The following is a 6,244-nucleotide window of genomic DNA, read 5'->3' as shown; positions in this document are numbered from 1 at the left end:
TAACCGCTAGTATACCTGCCGCCATGTGTCCCGTTTTCAAGGGGTTGTTAAATAAATGTTAACTATTTGTTTGTAATATCATCACGTCTTGAAGAGCATAGTCATAACTAGACATTTCAGATTATTCCATGCAAAACAATTGCGTACATTAGCTTCATCATCAGAGTTATATAGCAAGTAACTGCATGCTTTTCATGGTCTATAAATATCAATTGATCATGTAATTTCAGATACGTGAGGGTAGCCTCAGGATACTGTATATCTCAATATTGGCCACCATTAATTGGATATTTGAGTGATATAAAATAAAAGTGAACTATACCTGACAAGTATCCCCCTCGGCCTACACTGGTTAAATCAACATTGTTTCCACGGAACCAACTTGGAATAGACGGTGAATTTATGTCTGTGCCCAGTGGGATGAGAGGTTTAGGTTAATTTCTCATCCTTTGTGGGCTCAGATCTGCCTGTCAAGTAGTAGATAGGCGCATTTGCCATTACCATTCTTCTGGCAGCAGGATATTATGCTGAAACAGGGAAGAAACAAATATGTTGCTTTGTTATTTAACTTCAACGAATCACGACCCGGCATAGGATATCAACAGTGACAAGGGTTGGCTGTTATATAAGTGATAGTTTGACTCTCAAATCCGTGAATTGGTGTGAGGCCAGCGACTTTTATAGATAGACAGCCCCGATTTCTCCGTACCATTTGAGAAAAGAACCACATTTCCATCCACAGTTTTTATGCAAGTAAAGTCATACCTTAAAAAAAAAAATCATGACAGCTATGATGGAAACAGGAAGTTTCGGTATAATTTCATAAATACAGACATCATTTGTTCGTTCGACATGGTGGGATCTTTTTGTGTCGGTAACATTAATTATGCGAGAAATGGCGGTGGAAACGCTTTTATGCGCAAATATTGATAAAAAAAACATCATATCGCAGTAAACTTGGAGTCACGCAATGATATGGTGTGTGGTCTCCCACTTATTAGGCTACAGTTGAAATAAGTTATATGAACTTCACAGGATGGTGAAAGTGCACGGTGATGAGCTTGATGCTCCTTTCCAATAAATATTGAGGGTCTTATTCTGGTGACATGATGATCGATGCTTGACTGCTGTTGACAAATAAAACATATTCTCGCCCTTATTGATAATAATCTCATCATGTAGACTAGCCTACCCCCACAGCCTACCCCCACAGCCTACCACTACAGCCTACCCCTACAGCCTACCACTACAGCCTACCACTACAGCCTACCCCCACAGCCTACCCCCACAGCTACCCCTACAACCTACCCCCACAGCCTACCCCTACAGCCTACCCCCAGAGCCTACCCCCACAGCCTACCCCCACAGCCTACCCCTACAGCCTACCACCACAGCCTACCCCCAGAGCCTAACCCCACAGCCTACCCATACAGCCTACCCCCACAGCCTACCCCACACTGTACCTGCGAGCTGTTGGCTAGAGCGCACGTGCATTTTGTGTGCACTATGTCATCACACACAGATTTTTATCAGCAACAAGTCCATTTGGTGGAACACACCACTGGTGGGAAAATGCGCATATTTTCTTTTTGCAGATTTGAGATTAATTGCATGAAAATCTGTCGGCAATTGGATGGAAACCTAGCTACTGACAGCAAGAGTCCTGCGACCTCCAGCACGTATGACAAAATCAGCAGTACAAAACCAAAGATATTGATCTGTTTTATGCTTTGATCTTGTGTTATCTTGCTGACTTTAAACTTTTATACTAAGATGTGTAATTCCCCCCAATTCAATGTGGTCAAAACATCAGCTTGTGTAATGTAGTAACACATACTGTCCACATCATGGATAGTAGCATAATATACATTAATTAGATATAGCAAAATAATTAAACATCTTAATTTAGGATGATAGTAAATTAAGCAAACTCACTGATTTTTACAATAATCACATATATTTCTTACTGGTTTAACCTTTTAGAGAGTTTTTATTTTTCTTATGCGCAATTTAACCAGGAGCTTAAGAAAGAGTTCCCATTATGACTGTGCAGAAGCCCATTCATTCACCCTCCCTCCTCTAGTTGTGCTGTTCCACTGTTACAGAGGTTTCCACTGGTAAGATTCTTAGTGAATGTGAGAAAGTAGAACAATTCAAGTAGAACGGAAAGACTCTCTCAGTGAGTCTGTCTCCAGTGTGTGTTGATGTGTGTAGGTGTGTGTTGTTATCAGGGTCAGAGAATGACAGTTTCCTCTGTCCCTGTCCAGTTGTACTCTGAACCTCAGTGTGAATAGGGTGGGTGAAAAATATGGTATGTATCTAGTATCACACCACTGTATTCCACACATTCTAACCCAGTGACCATGTCCTTTCCTGGAGAAAGACTCTGGGGCCACAACTACAACAAAGAATGTACTATCTGCAACCTCAATGTCCCAGCTGTGTGCCCTCTGAGACCAGGACGTTAGATTTATCAAACCTCTCTGGGTTGTCAGGAAACTGCTGTGTCTCTCCAATGTGTCTCACACTGGTCAGATCATCAGAGAGGAGGAGACCTGGGTGACCAGTGTTGTGGTCCAGAATGACAGGACCTAAAGAGATAGAACAGGAAACATATAGTATGACTAAAACAAGGACATTTCATATGATGTTTATTTTTTTTAACAACACTACTTTTATACTATGATTAATATAATACATTGCATAATTTTCAATACAATTATAAATGTGCATATCCATGACTATCTAGTTCTGTTTGTTTCTTAGGTACAAATATATAATAAGCCATTTTCTTCATGATTCTTTGTATAATCATAACACAATACTCACTGTACTGAACCATTTCCTGCATCTTCTCCCAGACTCTGAACTTCAGGTTGCCTAGATGTTTGGCCACATCTATCAGTGCTCCTAAGACCAGCTGTGGATCTGGCAGTGTGCACTTGGCTCTGGAAGAACATTGAAGAGTCAGTGCTGTTGTGAGGGTTCAGATTCAGAACCACCGTGGCTGTGTAGTTCTGCAGAAGGATAGAAGGTTGTCAATGTTATCCATCAATTTATCATAAAATAATGTCTACAAAGGACAAATATGTTGGTTCTTACCTGTAGAAATGAGATATCTTCAGCTCCCAGCTCCTCCTCTCTGATTGTGTCTGAAAGGCATGATATCTCTCTGCTCATCTCCTCAATCTTCTTCTTCTTCATCATCTGACTCTTCTGCTCCTCTTCCTCCTTCAGAGCAGCTATCCTGGCTGCCTCTTCCTCTCGTAGAAACTGGTGAAGCTTCTCAAACTCCTTCTTAACCTGGCTCTGGATACAGTGAGAGGAATATGTGGGTAACTGTTGGTGAATTAAATATATACAAAATATTGCATACTAGCAGCACTCAGTATTCTTACCTTAATGTGGTCTGCTGTTCGATCACGTTACTTTAACTACGTTAAAGATCTTTAGCTTCTATTGTAAGGGTTTCAGTGCAATCTTGAGTTCCTCCTGCAACGAAATAACACAGTGTCAATGTCAGGGGTACATAACACTCTTTAATCCACAAGGATGTTAGTCGTTCCGATTTTGTTTCTGCATGACACTGATTAATGAATGTAATCAATAGGCTACCTAGGTAGTCAATAGCCTTCCAAGACAGGTGTAGTGCACCCCTGGTCTGTATCTGGATGGTGTGGAGGAGCAGGGTTACATTTTACAACTTCGGATCAGGTGATTTATTTCATCGATTCAAGTGGCATTTGTTTACTATTCTGACACTGATTTAGCTCTTTTATGTTTTTACTTAAATCCACACAATAAGAAACTTGCAAAGCAGGCTGAACCACCACTGACTATAGGTGCCAGATCACGTGAGTTTCATTTCTAACACACCCAGTTTGTAGATAAGTATACCAGATTCTATAGGTCCTTATATATCCTCATATAGGTCCATATATTAGTTCCTTATATATCCTCATATAGGTCCTTATAGGTCCATCTATTAGTTCCTTATATATCCTCATATAGGTCCATATATTAGTTCCTTATATATCTGTATTATATACACTATACCCTCATTCTGAATGATTAGGTATGTCCTCACAGTTACTTTCTCACTGTATAATCCTGTGCAGCTTCATCTATGGGACAGAAGGTGTAGCTTTTGTGTTTTCTGGAAGTCTGACACACAAAACAGACAGGCTGTTTATCCTCCAGACAGAAGAGCTTGAGTTTCTCGCTGTGCAGACTACAGAGCACCTCAGACCCTGCTGAAGCTCTTTGACTCCTCTCCTGTAAGGCCTCACACAGGTTCTTTAAAACCAGGTTACATGGAGGCTCGTGTTTTGATGATCTGCTACAAACTGGACATTCCCGAGTTTCCTTTCCTTTCCAGTATTCCTGCAGACAGGCTTTACAGAAGCTGTGGCTACACGACAGGCGCACAGGATCCTTGAAGATGCCATAGCACACAGGACAGGAGAGATCCTCCTCTAGGAGAGACGATCTGGAAGCCATTTTCTCTCTCTGTAACGGCTTCTGAGGTTATATCAAATCTACTTTCACTTTTATGTTGCTCACTGAACCAAAGTCAGCAACATTCCAATGTTAGAGTTTAGATTAAAGTTTTGTTATGCTTCCCCTTCGCTATGGTCTCTTACCCATTGTGATTATTATAAATCTTGTCTTCAGGTCTGACCAGGTAAATTAACAGCACGGCATGAATGTCAGTGTTGTACTGCACTTCACCCTGAACAGGTGACTACTTCCTGCATTTCTGAAAAGGGTAGAGGATGGAGCTATAGGGAAACTATTATCATCTACTTTGATTTCAGAGAGAGAGATTAGGGCCACAATACAATGATCCTACCTAGACTAGTCTACAAAACCACAATACAATGATCCTACCTAGACTAGCCTACAACACCACAATGCAATGATCCTACCTAGACTAGCCTACAACACCACAATGCAATGATTAACTGCATTATTGTTTTCAAGCGAGTACACAATTCTACTCTAGGCTGCAGTGAAAAATGTTATTTGCATAAAGGCCTATGATTTGAATGTTTTATTCCATTTGGATCAGTTGTGGGTCTACTCTAGGCAATTTCTAAGGTCTAGAAAGGCACAGTAGCAGGCCAGTCCTGCTGTATTTTTTACTTCTGATAATGAGATGTGCTGTGTAATGAAACAGGCAGGGAGAGTGAGTGAGTTAGTGCGTGGTGGTCAGCGAACCCTCATCCTTCTGGCCTGTATCCCTGCGCGGCTTTGACTGTGCCACAAAAGCATGCTGAAGTCGATAGCCACGTTTATAAACACAGGGTCGCTACAGTTATTGTTATCTGTGGTCGTAAACATGATTTTGAGTTAATTCTATGAGTATGAGGGGGGACGGTGTGCCATTTTTTTTTACAGTACAAGGTAGGGTCATGTGAAAATATTTGTAACTTTGGGGAGGGGGGTGCAAATGTTTTTCTATGACACCTCAATGCCATAAATCATACTTTATATCTATCTATCTAGCTAGACATTTAGCATTAATTGTACTACGTTCAGCAAAGCTGGGTGGATGCAGGGAAGGAAGGTTGAAGGGAGAGGTGGGAGACATGAAAAAAGGGAGATAGTGATGGCGGGGTAACAGAAAGGTAGGGAGACAGAAAGGTAGAAAGAAAGAAATAGGAAAGAAAGATCTGCACGCTTTGTCTCTGATTGTCTCTGCACATCCACAATCATCACTGTATATACAAGCTCTCATGCTAATACTTCTCAGTCTGACATAATGGCGTACATTACCTATAGTACAACACAACTTAATTCTTCCATTATGCTCAAAGGTCTCCCAGGACAACATCCAGACCATGCCTAATTAGTTTGATCATTACTAATATTTTATTTATTTATTTTCACTCAATGCACGATTTGTTGGCTAATGAGCGTCACTCATTTCGAAGGTTCTCCAGTCACTGTTGTGCTATTACATATTACAGTGCAGTATTGGATTGAGCATTCTGTATAGGGCAATAGCACTGTTTTGAATGACACAATGACCCTGAAGTTCAGAAGAGATGGTGAGCAGGGTGGAGAGGTTTGAAGAAGGTGAATGGAGGAGAGGATAAAGGGAGAAGAGAGGACAACACAGTGACTGTAGCGTGAGAGAGAAAACCATCCATGGCCAGGAACAAACTAATCAATGCAATGTAATACTCACAAACAAACAAAAAAACAGGTCTTTGTTAAGAAGATTTTTCTCCACTTTTTT

General features: G+C 40.9%; 1 pseudogene; it reads right to left on the bottom strand.

Moving 5' to 3' along the window:
- Positions 1-2,009: 2,009 nt before the first annotated feature.
- On the bottom strand, positions 2,010-4,062 carry LOC121539765 (annotated as a pseudogene).
- Positions 4,063-6,244: the final 2,182 nt, after the last annotated feature.

Source organism: Coregonus clupeaformis, chromosome 25 (genome assembly GCF_020615455.1).
Source record: "Coregonus clupeaformis isolate EN_2021a chromosome 25, ASM2061545v1, whole genome shotgun sequence".
Lineage (NCBI taxonomy): Eukaryota > Metazoa > Chordata > Actinopteri > Salmoniformes > Salmonidae > Coregonus > Coregonus clupeaformis.
The sequence above is the reverse complement of the archived record's forward strand: the minus strand, read 5'-3'. Positions and strand labels throughout refer to the sequence as shown.